This window comes from Periplaneta americana, chromosome 14 (assembly GCF_040183065.1).
Source record: "Periplaneta americana isolate PAMFEO1 chromosome 14, P.americana_PAMFEO1_priV1, whole genome shotgun sequence".
Taxonomy (NCBI): Eukaryota; Metazoa; Arthropoda; class Insecta; order Blattodea; family Blattidae; genus Periplaneta; species Periplaneta americana.
In genome coordinates, this window is record NC_091130.1 from 119987192 (window position 1) to 120007917 (window position 20726).

Sequence of the window (20726 nt, forward strand, 5' to 3'; positions counted from 1 at the left end):
CGCTTAGCCCCAGATATTTTCCTAAGCACCTTATTCTCAAACACCCTTAACCTATGTTCCTCTCTCAGAGTGAGAGTCCAAGTTTCACAGCCATATAGAAGAACCGGTAATATAACTGTTTTATAAATTCTAACTTTCAGATTAGTTTAATTCTGCTACACAGTTTATTTCAGGGTTTAATTAATAGTTCATAGTATTTTGTTGTTTAATTTGTAAATAACTTTTGTATACATGTAACTCTCATCTAAATCAAATTGTTGGATTCTTTGTAAGTTCATGCATATGTATATACACTTTTTGCTGGTTGAGTGGAAGAGAAGGCCTTATGGCCTTAACTCTGCCAGCTAAAATAAATCATTATTATTATTATTATTATTATTATTATTATTATTATAAGGAAAAGCCGTCTCCTCAGTGTTACAGATTTGTGGGTGAAAGGACGTTAAAAATAAGAGAGGTGTCCAGGTGTCCCAGCATAACTTCCAATAACCCCTGATTCTTCCAAAGCTCGATTTTTCCAATTTTATGCGTTTCCTTTAATCTAGAACTTTAGGGATTTCCTACCCCTAAGTAGATTGTAGTGTATGAAAAATTAAGGAACACTAACACAACTTAGATTAGGCAAAATAATTTATTATTTGAAAATAGTGACATTAGCATTATATAGTGCCAGAAAAAAATGGTCCGAGTATTGATGGGAGTCCACATGTATGTAGGCAACAAGTTTCGCACGACTGTCCACAAGTAGCATATATATAGGCGTTCTTGTCTACTGCATATGTGCAATGTGTTGTATCTGGAACTTGGTAAAATTAAGCGGACTATTTTCTACACATGCATTTTTGTCTACTGCATATGTGCAACGTGGAAGTAAAGTGCTAATTTTTCTTGGCTGAAGCGGTAGCCCGCTGGTTTTTCATCTGTGCGACCTGGATTCGATCCCAGGTCAAGTTGTTAATGGAATTTGTGGTAGACAAGGTAGACGGTACAGAGGGTTTTTCTCGAGGTATTTCCGTTTTCTTTAATTTCAGAAACACTCTCCATCTTCTCATTACCACTATCATCTCCAGTAGTTAAAAAAAATGGCTGGGGTGAAGCATTGAAGGTGTTCTGATTTTCGATGCTGATGTAGAAAGGGCTTGGGGCTCCGAATCCGGGATTTATCAGATACGTAGAATGTCGCTCTGTCATGGTTGACACAGAATAACCCACCTATCAGCATCGGATGTACAAATGCTACCCAGGCCACCTGTCGGACTTAGACAATCATAATATATATAGAGGGCACAGTTGCCCGTTGTAAGTCTAGGTGCAAGGAACCGTGCGAATTAAGATTTCTGATTGGGGGGGGGGGAGATAGAATCCTAGATACAGAATACCATACATAAAATTATTATTATCATTCTATACGGCTCAACACTAGGCCGCACTGAGTTGCTTGTCTTGCATCTTGATAATAATAATAATAATAATAATAATAATAATATCCATGAGCAGGCTTAAGGTAAGATTTGTAATTCCTAAGTTACTGATTGCTGTTAGCTTGCTGGTGATGATAACACATCAATATTATTTTCTTTGCTTACTTTATACTGTACTTTATAAAGTATACTCGAATTAAAACAATTATATTTTGTGAGGGGGGATAGAAGTTATCCCTGGCAGGGATGTTAATATGAATTTATAAGAGGAGGGATAATTTTCCAACGGGGGAAATCCCCCCCCCCTGTTAATTCGAACCCTGATCACCTGTTGGGGGGGGGGGGGGGTTTCTCGGTAACTAGCTAAAAGAATATCCGTACTGGTCCGGCCTAAGAAAAACCAAACCAAAGCCCAAATTTACATATATACTTCAAAATTAATGCATTTACAGTTCTGAAATACATATTAAAAAATTATACATTTGTCATTTATTTCCCTTGGATCGACATCAACGAGTTAGAATCTTTCTAACTCGCTGATCGACATACAAACGCACAACCAGCGCTGCCAACCATGCGACTTTTTTTAACTCGTGCGATAACTTAATAGATATACCATTCCAGAGCCTTCTTTAGTTACAAGCCGGGGCCATACTTCGGCAACACTGTAATTATCTGTCACCCGGAGGCTGACCGTACAGTATACGTGTTTGTGCTAATGCCGATTTCCAATGTAAATTAATGTTACAATATAAGTATGTGTCGATGGAATTATGTTTGCGGTCGTACCAAACGTTAATTGTTGATGTATTATAAACTAAATGCGTGTTGGTGATAAAAAAACAAGACAATAAATGAAAATAAAATGGTTGCAGTCTTTGGGAATTTTTACGGTCATGGATGACAAAGTAATTGACCATTCTATTAAATATTGTATAACCACATTTTTATATTCTTATTTGTGATTTGTGTGTATCAGAATTCTAGTCAAATTGTTGGGTCTCGCCTGCTATATCAATAAAGTTACGCCGTTGGTTTTCAAAGTCATTGTAAACAGCTGTTTTGTGATCCCATAAATGTTGCAGTTTTGTTGAAGATTCGGAATGCCTGCTATACGTCAGAACTATCTATAATTTGTACATGCATATAATCACTTTGTTGGTTTGGTCAATGTTACTTATGTCCTGCCCACTATAGAGACATAGGCCAATTTTACACATATTTAGTATAACTTGTTGCTTCTTTGACAGGTTAGGTTTGGTTAGTTTAGGTTTTTGTTATAGCCTACCTTGCATATACGATTATAGCGCAACATTGGCAGTGCTAAAAGTGAAATATTCGTTCAGTGGGCGTTGGATACTCTACATTCACCCACTTGGTATTTACAGGATTTAAAGTCCACTGAGTTTACGCTAATTGATACATACATGTACTTAATAGATAATGTTGCGTTTTGTTACGTATTATGTTGAAGGGATGTGTTTTCATTTTTTCATAGATTGTTTTACTTGGCTTAACTATATTTACATCCTCATACTTTTATTATAATAGGAATGTCAATAGTTTCTTCTGTTTACATTTTATTTTAGGCCTATTTGCATAATTCACATTCTTAGCTTGTTTTCTGTATTTATATTTATTTAAAATTATATTTTTAAAAGTTTATAACAAATAATTTAGGATAATAGTATTGTTATGGTGACTGGCCAGGTTCAAACTAAAACTGGCTTCCTGGACATCTGAAATATTTATAGAAAAGCACGACATAATCACATGAAATTAAAATGCATATGATATCCTACACCTTTAATGTCAGAGGTGAAACAACATTAATCGGCAAAACATTGTCAATTTACTAGCCACATAATGGTTAATTGATTGGAATAGGGTATTGCGAAAGTACGTCATTATTTTATTTATTTTTGGTACAAGTAACATTTCTTTAAGCATTTATTTATTTTCCCTTGTACCATCAATAAAATAACAAGTATGTTTTTATTTTTTTTTTTTAATTATAAGTGTAGTTGCTACGACACGTAGGCACACAGCACTTTCTAGGCATCTGAAATATTTGTAGAAAAACACGATAGATAATCGCATAAGATAATATTAAAATATATCCTAAACCTTTCACAGATGAAACACTATTAAGTCACAAAACATTGTCAATTTGCTAGCCACAAATTTGTTAACTGAAGGAACTTAAGAATACTGCGCAGGAACTTACGTCTTTATTGAATTCTTGATTTTATTATTTTCGGTGCAAGGAATATCTTTTTTATTTATTTATTTATTTATCTATTTATCTTCGTACTATCAAAAACATGTTTTTTTTTGTAATTATTTTAAGTGGCAGCCTTTGTATGTAAGTAGCCTACTCACGCCGTATTATGAAGTATAGCTAATTGATTGCAATAAAACACTATTTTCGAACCCGTAATAATTTACATCACTACTCTGAATCTTGATCTTACCTTTGTGGATGAAGTAATATTGAAAAATACGCGTTACGTATAACTAAAGCAATGAGCAAACACAATATCACTCAAATCTCCCGCCTCCACTCTGCGTTGCCAAACCTACCCATGCCCCGGCTTGTAACTAAAGAAGGCTCTGACCATTCCTATGAACCCATTCAACTTTGCTCTTTGTAGAAAGAAATTGTCACATTAATGAAATATTTGAGTTTATTCTATTCCTGTGATTCTGTGGATAAACATTTTAAATCTATCCCGCTTTCCGCCAAGATTCTCAGATGAGAGCCCGCCGTTTTCTTCTCCAGCTTGCATCGTAGATTGTTAATTACAATAGTCTGTTAATAGCTGCCGTTGGTGCTTCTTCTGTGCAAGGTGTAACGTTTTGATAGTGATATTATCACAGTCTACTATATACAGTCGCGAAGCTTGAGGTGTTTTTTTTTGCAAATCTCGTGATAAAGCGCTCCAAGCGGTTAGCAACTAGAAACAATAGATTGTCCATGGTCGACTTTGGACTGTGTCGTATTTCTATCGAGTGCTAGCTCGTTGCGTATTTCACATTGATGCTTGTGAAATGTTCGTTATTGGTTATAATGAAAATGTTAATGGCTAAAATATAATAATTGGAATAATAATATGGGACAAGGAGGAGACGTTTGTAGTGCTATAATTTGTAGCAACAGTTAAGAGAAAGAGGCCAGAGTTATCCTTTGTCCGATTTCCAAAAGATTCAGAAAGGTTCCTGGGTCTCCACAGGAATGCTGTGCAGAAACAAAACTCTTAATTTTGAAGTTCTTTGTGACTGTTAGAATACATTATATCCTTAAATTTCACAATGAAATGTTTCAGTCTAACCGAAAGGACAGTAGATACCGGTTAAAGTTCTGTCACTTAGGCTGCTAAATTTCCAGAGAAATAAAGGTTAGGTCTACTTTTTTTTTCAGAGGATATATTTTTAATTGTAGCTATTAATTTTGTAATTATTTTTATGTTTTATTTTACTAAAGACGTAGAAAAATTAAGTTTGTTTTAATGAAATTTATTGATCGCGTTTTATTTTCAATTCTGGTGGGATTATTATTGCTTAGGCCTATTTTTTCAAAGGATATGTTTTTAATTATAGCTGTTAATTTTGTTGTTATTTTTATTTGTTGCTTTACTAGAGACGTGGAAAAAGTCTGTTACAATAAAATTTATTGATCACGTTTTATTTCCAATTCTGGTGTGATTATTATTGCTTAACCTCATCCCACTTTGTTAACTACGTAAGCATACACTACAAGTACCGGTACACGTAAGTTACTCCATTAATTCATATTTCCATTATTATTGTTGTAAAGGGAAATGCAAATTAATATTTATTGGTTTCATAGTTAATTATCGCTATAATCTTGAATGAGTGAAGCGATTATAGTAAATTTCAGTTCGTTTTGCACAAACAAAAATTATATTACTTATTTCTCGCAGGTATCTTCGAGTTTATAGTGGAATTTAATATACTTCATTAAAATAATAAATCAACTTTATGCATTTAATATTTCAATAATGGAAGGAAGGTGTTAATTTTTCCAAAAGAACACAACGAAAGTGTAACATATTTTGTCGTCTTCTGGGAGAGAGATCTGCGATGATGAGGCGATAGTAGCGATCCTAGTGGTGGGCAACTACCCATGTTTGCATTTTTACTACATATTGAGTTTCGCGACTGTATATAGTAGACTGTGATATTATTATTATGTACGTTTGCGATAATTTTGTAGAAAAGTCCGACAACTTTTAGACTACAATCCCATAATTTTGTATTTAAAGGTTGGCGACGCTGGTAATAAGTCGGACAAGGGACAAGGTGGCAACGGTGGATGAGAGAAGGAATGGAAAAACCGTTTGTGAACATTTGATAAGATTTGGAAGTAAAGAGATAAATTTTAAGGTATTTGTTTATTTGTGTGGTTTTGCGTTTGTGCCCGCGTTTGGACGTAAAGGATTTCAAATATTCTTGTATCGCATATGGTGGATGTTACTGGTAATCGGTATGGATTTGGTAATGTAGCGGAAAAAGAAATGAAATTTTGTTGGCCTAATTTGTTCTTGTGCATGTAAACTGTGGTGTAGGCGATGTTGTTATAATTATTATGATAACTTTGAAAATGAAAGGAAACAGCCCCACGGAGCTCCACGGTAATGTGTACTTAAATCGTTCCACCACAAATTTGATCCACATAACATACTAATTAGGCTATATACAAAAGTTATAGTAGTTACTTGATAATGTAAATATGTTTATATGACTTATAGTTACTTGATAATGTGACCCGGACTTTATTGCGGGTAGGAGTCTGGCTGATGGTTTTCTAGACTATATAATTATCAAAATTAGCATTTGCCATGAGCTCACTGGATATAGGCGATCTGAGTGATTTCACAAAATTTTATGAAATGACGTTCTTGTGCTTATTTATCTCCTGCCTCTGCCATTATGGGATTATTCGTGATAATATATAGGCCCTAAGGGTTTACTGAAGAATACAATACAGTCATATTACACCCCACTGATGAAACAAAGATGGCGACGATGACATAATTACCTATATATGCAAGGCATACCGAAAGCCTCAACAAACAATCTAACCTGTCACTGATTCTCGGCCTTACGAAAACTCTCAGTCTAACAAACGGTGAATTTGTAAAACGACTTAAGCCATTATTGCTCGCACTGACGTGCAGTTATATACAGCACTTGTACAAGCGATTAGATCCATAGTACAGTGATAAGATGAGGGTTTGTTGAGGCGATAGTTATCCTTGTATAGATGATTACATTGGCTTGGCCTAAGCTAGTTTAGTGACAAGATTATGAGGGTTGATCAAGGCGTAACTATCTCATGTACGAATGATTTGGTTATATTAGTTCAGTCTCAAGTTGAATGACAGAATTAGAGATTATGGTTAGGGTATAGCTATCTGTTTGAGGAAAAGCTAACTTAACTTGGCTAACGTTACTTTAGGATGGATGTGATGGGATAACATCTTTCAGAAATGAATTTATGACTGTTACATATCTAGTGTTAGAGATTGCTCAGATACCAAGTCATTTCACATGATGATTAGGGACCATCTCCAACACGACAGTATCAATTACACCCATCTCTTACGTGTGACCGAGGAAGTAATTGCATGGAAAGTGAATACTCTGGGAAAGTACGAATTCGTAGTAAGACTCGAGTCCTGCAACCACTTACAGTAGAGAAGGCAAGATCTGTCCTGTGACTTTATCGTGTGCTGTGGCTATATCACCAATGGGTATATGGAGAGGTTTTAGTCTGAGATGAACTTTCGTGTCGGTAGATTCATATAGGCCTAATATTAACCATTATGAAACAAACTCACTTTTTGATGGCTCATTCTTTCCTGTCTCGCACATCTTACACGCTAAACTGAAGGAGGCACAAGTGTTTTTTTTTTTTTTTTTTTTTTTTTTTTTTTTTTTTTTTTTTTTTTTCATAATTCACTTCTGTGAGATGTAGGTTTTAGTTTACAACCACAAGTACTTTCAGCATAAGAATCGTTTGTTATTTAACCTGCATAGGCCTATTCTAATGCAGTGTTGCAGCCTCTCCCTCATCTGTTACCAATACAACACTCGAAGAGGTCCAGGATGCAATACTAGGGAAGTGGATCATTTGCCTAGTAATTCGTCCTGAATCTCTCGGCATTCTTTTATTATAGGATATCGCTTAATTTTCGTCAAGTTTGACAAACGATTCTGATGTCACAAAATGGCCGACATAAACCAACACGACGAGTAAATAAAACTCACTGAGATATCACCTCAACTAACCTACTGACCTTCTCACATACGTCGACCTCATGTCACTGAGATATCACCTCAACTAACCCACTAACCTTCTCACATACGTCGACCTCATGTCACTGAGATATCACCTCAACTAACCCACTGACCTTCTCACATAAGTTGACCTCATGTCACTGAGATATCACCTCAACTAACCCACTAACCTTCTCGCATAAGTCGACCTCATGTCACTGAGATATCACCTCAACTAACCCACTAACCTTCTCGCATAAGTTGACCTCATGTCACTGAGATATCACCTCAACTAATCCACTAACCTTCTCACATACATCGACCTCATGTCACTGAGATATCATCTCAACTAACCCACTAACCTTCTCACATACGTCGACCTCATGTCACTGAGATATCACCTCAACTAACCCACTGACCTTCTCACATAAGTTGACCTCATGTCACTGAGATATCACCTCAACTAACCCACTAACCTCGCATAAGTCGACCTCATGTCACTGAGATATCACCTCAACTAACCCACTAACCTTCTCGCATAAGTCGACCTCATGTCACTGAGATATCACCTCAACTAACCCACTAACCTTCTTACATAAGTTGACCTCATGTCACTGAGATATCACCTCAACAAACCCACTAACCTTCTCGCATACATCGAGCTCATGTCACTGAGATATTACCTCAGCTAACCCACTAACCTTCTCACATACGTCGACCTCATGTCACTGAGATATCACCTTAACTAACCCACTAACATTCTCACATACGTCGACCACATGACATCTAGTGTGTGTGTGTGTGTGTGTGCGTGTGCGTGCGCGCGATAAATAAATGGAAGAAGAGACTGTAAAAAGACAAGTATTGCACAGACAGGCGCGAAAAACAGTGTTTAAGGTGTATAATTATTTTATAAATGTTGACGAGCGGAATGCTGCCAGCCATCTTGATGCTGGCTGCAATGTTGCCAACGTGCAAGAGACGACTTCAGAAGCATGTGGTGTGGGATTGAGAACCGTGCAAAGAATATTGTTAATGAAGGAAAGAGTTTTTGTTTGGTGTCATGCTTAGGGTACGTACACGTTGGAGCAACGATAAACAATGAAGGAAACGACCTAGCGACGCTTTGGTATTATCAAAGAATCATGTGTTCATATCGGAGCAACGAGAACGCCGGAGGCGAACATTTTGACTTATCATTAGAAGATATTCTCTGCATCCACTTAATGAAAGAAGATATATAGGAAATATCAGCTGCTAAGTTCAATGTTAATATAACTTAAACACATACAAAATTAAACCCGTTTCTCATCCCAAAGATATTATAAATTCGTTGTGTTGTGATTGGTTCTTGTGATCACATAACATATGACGAACAAAATACACAACTGATCAATTTGCCAATATCTACAATAATTAATTTAATATGCCGAAATAATAATAACTCGATTAATATTCGGATATATTGATAACCACCGGTAATTATACAGATTAATATTATCTTAATCAGAGATCATATAAACGACAAGAGCGAAGAAAATGGAACTTTTCTTTTTCGTCGCTTCTATCATGTATCTTCTCTTTTATCGTTACTCCAATATGCACACCTCAATGACAATGCATGCTTCAATTCTCTCTGATGTAGCATCGCTGCTTCTTTTATCGTTTATCGTTGCTCCAACATGTACGTACCCTAACAGTAATCAACGGCTAAGATCATTATTGTCTTTTGATAATTTAAATTCTCTGCTGTACTATTTGTATTGCACGTGCTCGTGAAGTACGATGTGGCAATGTTGTATGCTGCCTTGCTCTCTGTATCTGTCTCGATGCAAACGCTAGCAGACTACCACCTTCCAAATTGCCGTCGATTCTTTTTCTGGTTGCACTGAGAACAGAAGAGAGTAGCCTACTCTCAGATGTTCTTTTCATTTAAGTAATTGAACAATTTCGAATTGCATATTCCACAAATTTATTGTAGGAAGTGAACTTTTAGGATCTTCGACTTAGATATGTCAAGCTTATCCAATAATTGTAATTTAAATATATTTTTATCTCGTTAATTTGTAATTAGTGCATAAGTAAGAAGTTGGGTAAGTCTATTCAAAGGATGGAAAATTTTCGTACCGGTACTCTTCTACAAATTTATCTTGCATAAATCATGCATACGCATTCTGTAGAAGAGTTTGAGCTCTTTATCATTAAACAATTTTCCATCCTTTTTTAAATAGCTAAATAATATGTGTACTCCATGTGAAGATGTTTGAGAAAACACAGACATAATTTTTGTTTCCCATCCATGCACTGTGTAGGGAGGTTGGGATATAAATGTTTTGTCGGTGTTTATCTTTAAATGCTCGTTCTTATTTTAAACTGAATATAGAGGTATTAATCTATTTCCCTATAAGCTATGTGGTTCTTAAATGACTATTCTTGTTCAGGGATTGAATATTATATTCTTCAGTTAATAGTACAGTATGTTTATAATAAACATTTCATTCTATATTAGTATAAATTGACACAAAGTGTACAGTTACGCTTTTTTGTATAATGACGGGGCATAATATGAAGTCTGTTCCCTTGTTCAAGAATTGACATATTTGAGAGCCATAATAATGTTTATCACATTTGCTCTTCTATTTAAAGTGCTTCTATACAAGGAACGTCAGTTTTAGCCTGATCGTTAACAAGACCATAATAAGACAAATTGCTTAGCGTTTTGTAGAATATTGTTTTCAAGTATGTAAAGAACGGAATTATGATGAAAAATATGTTAATGTTTACATCAAAATAAAATAATATTTTTCATGTAACAGGTTATTCATACTCTGTACCTACATATTGTTCATTGATTATAGTTCACGTTAACACTTTGTTTGTTAAAAACATAAAATTGTTTAGTCAGGTGGTAAAAAGTGTTAAAATTTTTAAAAAAGCTATATACCTTGGACAGATGGCCCGTTTCGACGTGATGTTACGTCTTCATGAGTGTCTTCTGAACTACTGGTGATCTTGAATTCTGCGATGTGCATTTGTCGGTTGTAGGGATAGGGGAGTGTTGCTCTTATGGTGGGGTTGATTGTTTGTGTGTATCATGGCATCGAATAATGTGTGGGTATTGAACTGTAATTGTTTGTTAAGTATATGTTGTGGGTATGTTATTTTATGTTTATATATTTCGTATTGTTCTAAAATGTTTAACTGTAAACTTTTTGGTGTGATGTGTAAAATTTTCACATCTCTTTCTATATTATTGTAGTCATGATTATTGTTGATAATGTGTTCTGTGTAATTTGATGTGATGTAGGGTTTGGTTATAGCTTTAATATGTTCATTATATCTTGTGTGAAAGGTTCTTCCTGTCTGTCCTATGTAAAAATGTGGGCAACTATTGCATTTTGCATAGGACAGACAGGAAGATCCTTTCATACAAGATATAATGAACGTATTAAAGCTATAACCAAACCCTACATCACATAAAATTATGCAGACCACATTATCAACAATAATCATGACTACAATAATATAGAAACAGATGTGGAAATTTTACACATCACACCAAAGAGTTCACAGTTAAACATCTTAGAACAATACAAAATATATAAACATACAATAACACACCCACAACATATACCTACTTAATACATAATTACAGTTCAATACCCACACATTATTCGATGTCATGATACGTCATAACACACAAACAACCAATCCCCACCATAAGAGCAACACACCCCCACCCCTACAACCGACAAATGCACATCACAGAATTCAAGATCACCAGTAGTTCAGAAGACACTCATGAAGGTGTAACATCACATCGAAACGGGCCGTCTGTCCAAGGTATATACCTTTTTAAAAATTTTAACACTTTTTAATGCATGACTAAACAATTATTTTTTTTACATATTGTTATACATATCATTACTATTATACATGGGTTTAAAAAAATATATGTTACAAGGCTTGGTGATAGGTAGATGGATACCATGTGATCATATTTTGTTAATAAGCCCATGTCCAGAAACGCTTTGTTTACATGCTAGCGTCTCTGGAATGTGGGGGATGTAGGCAGTACGGATCACAAAAGCTAGGAAAGAAGTAAAAAAGACAATTGAAATACTATAAGTAGCATTTTAATCAACTACAGAAGGTGCTCCAAATGGCTGCCATCAACTTCGATACATTTTGTGCATCGCCTGGTTATGTCATGTCGAATTCCATTGCTATCCAGCACACTTCGATCATGAAGTATGTGGCTACTTGAATGACACCTTTGGCAACAAATGGATTGGACGTGGAGGGCCAATAGCTTGGCCCCCTCGCTCACCTGACCTGACTCATTGGATTTCTTTTTCTGGGGATATATCAAAACCCTGGTGTACAAGATTCCTGTGGAGACACAAGATCTTGTGGCACGAATTCAAGTAGCAGCTGGAGTCATCAGAGATATGCCGGGAATCTTTCCAATAATTCGACATGACATAACCAGGTGATAAACAAAATGTATCGAAGTTGGTGGCTGGCAGCCATTTGGAGCACCTTCTGTAGTTGATTAAAATGCTGTTTACTTACAGTATTTCAATTGTCTTTTTTACTTCTTTCCTAGCTTTTGTGATCCGTACTGCCTGTGTTCTCCTCCACATTTGAGAGACGCTAGCATGTAAACAAAGCATTTCTGGACATGGGTGTATTAACAAAAGATGATCGCAGGTACCCATCTACCTACCACCGAGCCTTGTAACATATATTTTTTTACATTATGTATATGAATAATCACATTTTCAGATTTTCAGGCATGAAAATGTATATATGATTTTCTTCCTCTAATTAAATAGAAATTTTGGAATAAACCAAAAACATTTCAGGTATTTCTTTTGATATAAAATCACAAACTTTTTCAAATTGCGTGAGAAAAAAGTATATGTAGATCTACTACTAGTATACAAACTGACAGTAAAGAAATTGAACTATAAAATGTTAAAAAGAATTTGTTAGGTTAGTGAAAATAAGGTTTAACAGTGATACTGGTATACAAAAAGAAAGTATAGCATTGTATTTGTGTCTGTTTCAACGTTTGTGATTGAGGGTAGGAGAGAAGGAACAAAGAAAGATCTAGTGAAGAATTGTAGGCCAAGTAAGCTGTATTGTAGTTTCACATAAAAGTTGTCATAATCACTAATTGAAATTATCACAACCATTGATTGACCAATTAGCCACTACTTTTACATAAAGTTAATAACAGATATGTTCATTTGTAGAGAGCAAATGTGATATTGATGCATAATAGACTAATACCGCATATATTTTCCAGGTAAGTATGTAACTTAATTGCATAGTTTTTAATTATCTGTAAAAATGTGATTAGTGTTTCATTATAGTATAGCCTACATTTGAATCTCGATGCAACAGTTTTCTGAGGACTAAGAAAATTGTGTTGTTATATTAGGGTTATTGTTTTATTCAGGGGTTATGAAATTAAGAATAAAATAACATTACATACTATTAAATAGCATTTACCTGGTTGAAGTGCAAATTCATTTAACAGTGAGGCATGTTTTTTAAAATATCAGTAAGTTAATTACTCTGTTTTTGGTTTTGAGGTTTTCAGCAGAAAATGTGTTTCTTATTGCTTTGAGAACAATAAGATAACCCAGTGGTATATTAGAGACATTAAGCCACTTTAATCAAAGTAGCAATGTTAATGTCTTCTGCTGCTGCAATTTTTAATGCTTATGTTCAGGATCAGTTTTATCCTTGTACCAATGTCCTCTATTTCCTTGCATTTCTTTATGAATGTTATGAGTAGGGCTGGGATTTTGATGACCTATAAATCATGAAAAATGTCCAAAAAAAGTGCATTTATGACCTAAAAATCTTTCAAAAATGCCCTTAAAAATGCCCTAAAATTGATCTTACATAATTGGCTTAGTAGGAAAAGAGGTTTTGTACTAAATATTTAGACTAATAATTAAATTAAATTTTACATATTTACAATTAATATTAGGTACCCTCCACAAAACTGGCTTCATTTATACACCGACGGATCCTTGATCTCCAGAGAACAAGGTGCCGGTGCAGGTGTTACGTGCTGCCTCTTCTCACTTTATAGATCACTTGGATATGGAACAACAAGTTTTGGTGGTGAAATCATTGCAATAAGTGAATTTCTCAGGAATCTTCTATGCCACATCAATAAATTTAGGAATGCAGTTATATTTTCAGACTCCTAAGCAGCTATTCTATCAATCGTCTCTAAATACACACCTTCATCTCAAACAGCAGAAATAACTAAAATGCTCTCTCAATTAATATCACTCAATAAAAGAATTGTATTCCAATGGATACCATCCCATTGTGGAATCCTGGGAAATGAGAATGCGGATGCTTTAGCAAAGAAGGGCAGCACTGCTATTTACAGACCTGTTACTAAATCTACATATTACTCTGTGAAGAGATTTATTAAATGTACATACTTAGACTTCAACAAACAAAATTTGATAACACAATCCCAAGGGGAAAAAAATGGAACTCTCTGCATCAAAATTCACAGTTAATTCCCGACTTACCACGCAAATAGTCTGTAGCTGCATTTAGATTGGCAGCAGGCCATGATTGTTTGGCTAAACACTTGCATAGAATTGGAATATATCAGTCCCCTAACTGCCCATTGTGCAACTAAAACCAAGAAATGGATTCGGAACACCTCAAAATCTGTGCTTCATTGGCTGGTCATGATAATATCTTTGAAAAATATTGGAGTGCATGAGGTCAAATGACTTTATTGTCAAACGCCTGGCATTAGAAAACAACAACATATTTTTTCTCTAAGTAGTACACTTTAATTATTTTACCTGATGTAGTTTCCATGTATGATCATTCTCTCTGTGTCAGCATGTGGACGTGACGTCAGCAGTCAGCTGGTCGGTCTTGGCCCTTCATGGGCTGTAACACCATGGATTTACTTTACTTTTAGTTTCTATGTTGTCTACCATAAGGATCAATCCCGTAACACTGATATCGTGAAGTTGGTATTTATCTTTATAATATGGGATGGTTAGAACGTAGATTGCTCGTTTCTCCTCATGTACGTCTTCTGGCTGTCCTTTGTACATTTCAAACCTGATGGTGGAGTCGATTATCATACTCTGAGACAGGGATTCGCTAATGGCGATTATGTCAATTCGTCTGTTACTGCTATCGTCTGTTACTTCTTCATAGACGGTGTATTTTAGTTTTCTAAGGGCATCGGCCAATTTAGTTCTAATTGCATGGTGCCTATGTATACGCAATGTTTCGCCATAAGGCAGGCTCCCAGGACATGTCCAAGGGTTTCTATCTCACTGAGGCATCGCCTGCAGTGGTTGCCCTGAGACCTACTGGGTATGGCTCGTACAGCGCTTACTTTGGCAGTCATCTTGATAGCCTCCTTCCATTCACCGCTAGTCATTCCATCGGACTTAGTTATCCATTTGTTAGAGGGAGTGAATTCACTGTACAGAATAACGCCTTTTCCCTTTTGAGGTAAGTTGCACCATGCGTTGTACTCTCGCTGGCGTAATTCGGTCCTAATTTTTCTGGTGTTTATTACTCCACTCGTAGAAGTTAGGTGTTCAGTTTCATTGATTTGAAGGTTGTTCAAACAATGTTTAGCTTCCTCCATTAGACATCTAGTGTTGTTTATGTACATATTATTACACATATTCAACTTCATGCAAGAGTTGACGTGTTGCAAGTAGGCAGAAAATACCTAAGCCTTTAAATTTCTTGTCGGAATACAACATATTGTCTGGAATATCTCCAGGAAGTTGTAGGATGTCCTTAATTGAGCTTTTAATAAGAAGATCTACATCTTTGAGAAACTTGACAGGTAATTTATCGGGAGGTGTTGTTTGAAAAGGGTATACAAGCTTCGGACAAATGAAGGAAGAAACCACGTATTTTTGGTAAGGCTGGAGCAAGGGTGAGGTGGTTAGACGTTCTAACTGAGATCGGAGGGCTTCCATAGTTCTCGCGGAGTCGAAAACGGTTTCGTCATTGTAAGTTAGTCCAAGATATTTGACGGTTTCATTGATGTCTAATGTGGGCACTTCTGTAGTGGAATCGAGGTAAATAGAAGACGTATTAAGTTTGCCGTTTACAATAGAGATGCATTTAGATTTTTTCGCGTTAATCTCCAATCCAATTTCATGAAGTCTTCTAGTTGCTATTTCGGCAATATGTTTGGCAGCTTCAGAGTCTTTCCCAACAATTAACCATATCATCAGCGAAGCTCAGAACGGTTACATTGGGAAGACCTGTTACGAGTTTAAAACCATATTCTTCGGCAAATTCTTCAGAAGTAAGCTCATGAAGGATATGATCCGTCGCGATGTTGTATAATGAAGGCGATAAGGGCGAACCTTGCATCACACCTCTTGATATTACTATAGGTTCCGTTTTTCTGTGGTTAATCTCGATCTGAGTGGTATTGACTTCCTGTAATTTAGCGATAAGTTCGGCTAAGGGAGATGGCACATTGAGAGATGATAGTGTTTCTCAGATGGAGGTGGCCAATATTGTCAAACGCCTTATGAATGTCCAAGAATACCAAGGTGGTGTTCGTTTTTCTGGATTTGGCCTCTTTTAAAATAGAATTAAGTAAGGAAGTGTTTATTAAAGTACCGGGGCTGTTTGTTTGTGAATCCACGTTGGAACTCGTGAATGTAACAATTTTCCTAAGACGTTTGTCGAGTACACGCTTGATGATTCTTCTTAATATGGAACAAATGGTAATTGGTCGCCAGTTGCCTAAGTCGGTAACATCGCCTCCTTTGTAGATTAATATAGTCCGTGCTTTTGTGAGGCAAGGAGGTATTTCACACGACAGCATACGTGTTGCAATTAAAGAAATTATTTCATAGCAAACTGCATTACGAATTGCTCTCATAAGCACGTGGTCGGGTCCAGGTGATGTATCAACAGCTATTTTGTTAGCAGCCGCTACAATATCTTCTTTGGTTATGGTAGTGCTAAATGTTTCAGTTGGGGTTAAATCATCTGTATTGGAGACATGTTCATAAGAAGGACGAATGCAATTATTAGGGACGGAAAAATTCTTCGAGAAGGAGTTGTGTACTTTGTTGACGTTAATAGTACAGCGCTGATTATTTTGTCTCAGTACCGAATGAACAGCTTTTCTTCTTTGATTAAAATATTGGAATTGTGTAAGTTGGTACATGTATTTCGATCGACGTTTTTCCCTATCTCTCTTTGTTGCGCGTTTGGGATAGCTAGACTGCTTGTAAGAGCGTTGATTGTTGAGTAAACGTTTATCCTGTCTTGCTTCGTAATATTTACGAGCTGGGTGTTTCGGGCCAGGGAGTAATGTAATGGCGTTAGCAAGATATTGAGAAAAATTGTCAACTTTACTATAGAAATACTCTTCAGTAGTAATATTTTCAAATTCAGCTTTCCAGTGAGACATTTCTTGATGATATTGATTTAACTGCCTAGAAGAGGAGTTATGTGGAGTTTGTCTGACAGGAGACTTCTCTGTGGCGATGGGATCCAAAATAACGTCAGGACTTACTAACGATATTAAAGTTGTATCATTGTGTTCATTGCTACTATGTTTTCCATTTTGCCAGTTGGGCTGTCTTTCGACTATAGCAATCCTATGTTTTTCTGGATGGGCATGTGCTATATGAATTTTAATGCCATATTGTCCACGATAAAATTTCCCACAGTGGGGGCAAGGCGTAGTAGAGGAAGGCATGCTCGTACATTGTGAATTGCAGTGAGTATTATCCTGTGTGGAAGAATTTTGAGTGCAGTTAGGTTCGTTATATAATGTTAAAACAGGAGATGTCTCAGAGTTTAATTTGCAACTCATTGTATATGATCATATATAAAATTAAACGACTTTGTAGGAGCTAAGAAGAAATCATAAAGTTGTTCCATGTTTTATAATTATTATTTCACACTAGATCATAGCTCTTTCCTGTTATATTTAATATGCACGTACACAGAAAGAGTTATATAATTTCCGCTCACTTTGTATAGCTGTTTGCATTCATTTACTCGTTTCATCAACTGAATTATATGCAGCCCATTATTAGCTGGAGGAGGAATAATCATCATCATCATCTTCCCAACAAGTATTAGGCCAAGTGGCCTGTTACGGTCTCAAACTAGAATTTTCAGTCCATCTCTTCTTTGGACGGCCTAGAGATCTTTTGCCATATGGATGGTAATGAAGCAGTGCTTTTGGAATTCTGCATCGATTCATTCGTTCGAGATGACCCTTCCACTGAAGTTGATATTTGCTGATGAACTGCATAATGGGTTCTATTTGAAGTTCTTGCATTAGGTCCTCATTTTTTTTATGATCCCAGCGAGTATATCCAGCTGTTGCTCTCATAAACCTCAGTATCAGCGGTATAACTGAAATGTCATATGCAGAGGAAATGCTGTATAGGTGGGAACCCCACCAATTGCACCTCTTTGGGCTAGCAACCCATTGAGCGTCACTTTTACATTGCTTTCAAGTCTCAACAGAAGCCTCGGATGACAAGGAATAATCATGGCAATGAGATTTCTTCGAAAATTCACAAGAATATCTTCAAGATAGGGCAGTTATAACTGAATTTAAGTTTTTTTTTTTTTAAGAAATAGCTTGATTCTTGAAAAGTGAATGAATATACAGTAAATAAAATGAAAACGTAAAATATTTCAGAGTTGCCCTTGGTTACAAATGTAAACAGATTGTAGCAATGTCTTCTCTTAATATTTAAAACACTATAACACAATGAAAAACACTCCTAATATTTTCAGGAAGCACTGACGCACTATTTCACCAATACACAAAATATCCACCAAAATCTTCGAAGAAGAAAGCGTTAAAATTGGACTAATTACACTAGTCAACAAATTTTAACTTTTTGTCTGTCACAGAAATGAAATCAGCTGATTTTTACTAAATCGACCCTGCTGATTACGAAAATGGCAGTGAAAAATCTGTAACACGTAACGATTTTGTGTGACAGAAGGGGAAATATTTTGATTAAAAAAACGTTTTGGCGCATTTCAAAAGACGTAATTACAACAGTGAAAATAAATAAATTCCTAAGATGCAAAATTTATACACAAAATACACTGACGTTTCACAGAAAAATAATAATGCCGCATAAATAATAATTACAATAAGAAAAAAAAATGGCATTATGTTCCTTTTTTTCCCTTCAAAATAAGCTTTTACTTTATTAATTTAAAACTGGATCAAAGTAACTATAATTTTTTAAGGTTTATAAATTAAATTGATTAAAATCTCAAATCAAATAATTTAGGAGCCCTACATTGAAGTAAACAACCATATACAGACTTCAAGCTAGATTTAAAAAAAAAGTATTTAGTTACTTAGAGTTATTTTTTCCTCTTGTAGTTTGAGTCACCTTCTCTGAACAAAAACCAACAGTAGTCCCCCATCATACTAGAATCCCACCTTCCTTGATATCGTTGTTCCATCCTGTGCATATCTTGATGGAATCTTTCCCCCATTTCATCGCTTACAGCTCCTAAGTTCTCTAGGAAAAAGTCCAGATTGGAATAGAGGAAATGTATTTTCAATGACATTCGACAACCAATCTTCTGGTAACTATGCAGGAGTTCTTGTACAAACTGTTGGTAATTGTCAGCTTTCTTGTTACCTAAAAACCCACTAACAACACTTACAAAGGCATTCCAAGCTTCTTGTTCCTCAACACTTAATTTTTTTTCAAAGCTCTCATCTTTCAAAAGTTTCCTAATTTGAGGGCCAACAAAAATTCCCTCTTTCACTTTAGTCTCACTGAGTTTCGGAAACATATTCCTTACATATGCAAAACCTTCTCCATTTTTATCCATAGCTTTAACAAAACTCTTCATTAAACTAAGCTCGATATGTAAAGAAGGAAGCAGTAATTTTTCCGGTTTTACTAAAGGGACATACTTGATATTATGTTCTCCTGGGACATAGCTTTCTCTGGGAAGCCAGTCTTCACTATGTAGTGTTTTTCAGTCGCTCTACTACCCCACAAACAGAGAAAGCAACAGTATTTTGTGAATCCATCCTGAAGTCCGAGCAATAAGGCGACAATTTTCAAATCTCCGCAGAGTTGCCAGCAGTATATCTTATATTGGACTGCATCTAGTAACACTGACAAATTTATATAAGTTTCCTTCATATCTACTGAATACGCCACTGGAATTGATGATTTAGTGTTTTCATTGTGCAATAACACTGCTTTTAAACTTATTTTGGAAGAATTTATGAATAATCTCCATTCCTCTGGGATGTGTTGAAATCCTAGTTCTTCCATTAAGCCGTCTATATTTACACACATTCACATAGAATTCTTCATTATAAAATACTTTGAAAACCGTTCATCTCTCTTCCTGTACAATGAAATTTTAGTATTTGGTGCTAGCAGGTTCCATTGTTGCAGTCTAGACCCTAAAATCTCAGCTTGTTTAGTGAGATTAAGATCTCTTATTAAGTTGTTTAGTTCACATTGTTGAATTAAATGGGGTTCTTTATGATGTTCTGGGCTATAGGACGGATCAGAGAATGTTGATGGTTGAGCTAAATCATCTGTTTGTTCTATTGGAAGAAATAATTCCTCCAATTGCGAAGGAGGATTAGGAACAGGGAGTTTTGGTCCAGGTGGTACAGGTCTTATTGCAGATGGAACATTAGGATATTCAATTTTAGATCTTGTTTTCTTTGAAAATCCTGTAATCTTTGTTAAACAGAAATAACAGTCTTCTGCATGGCTTGTCGGTTCACGCCAGATCATTGGAACTGAAAACGACATACTTCGAGTCTTTTCTCCGTTCATCCAGTTTATCAGTTTTGAGTAACATGTTGTGCAGCACATGTGAGGAGCCCATGATTTTTTAACCTCATCACACACATTACATTCAAAATAGTAATAATATGCTTGTTTTAACTTATCTGATAACGGCCAACGCTGCGATTTTGCC

General features: G+C 35.7%; 1 protein-coding gene across 4 annotated transcripts in view; it reads left to right on the forward strand.

Moving 5' to 3' along the window:
• Positions 1-5712: 5712 nt before the first annotated feature.
• Positions 5713-20726, forward strand: part of LOC138713712 (probable ribonuclease ZC3H12D) — a 91625-nt gene continuing 76611 nt past the window's right edge. For 3 of the 4 annotated variants that reach the window (XM_069846015.1, XM_069846018.1, XM_069846014.1), the window contains exon 1: positions 5713-5828. The gene's annotated coding sequence lies outside the window, so the exon portion shown is untranslated. Of the gene's footprint in view, positions 5929-20726 lie in introns of all 4 variants that reach the window. The other variant, XM_069846016.1, reaches the window with a different exon arrangement.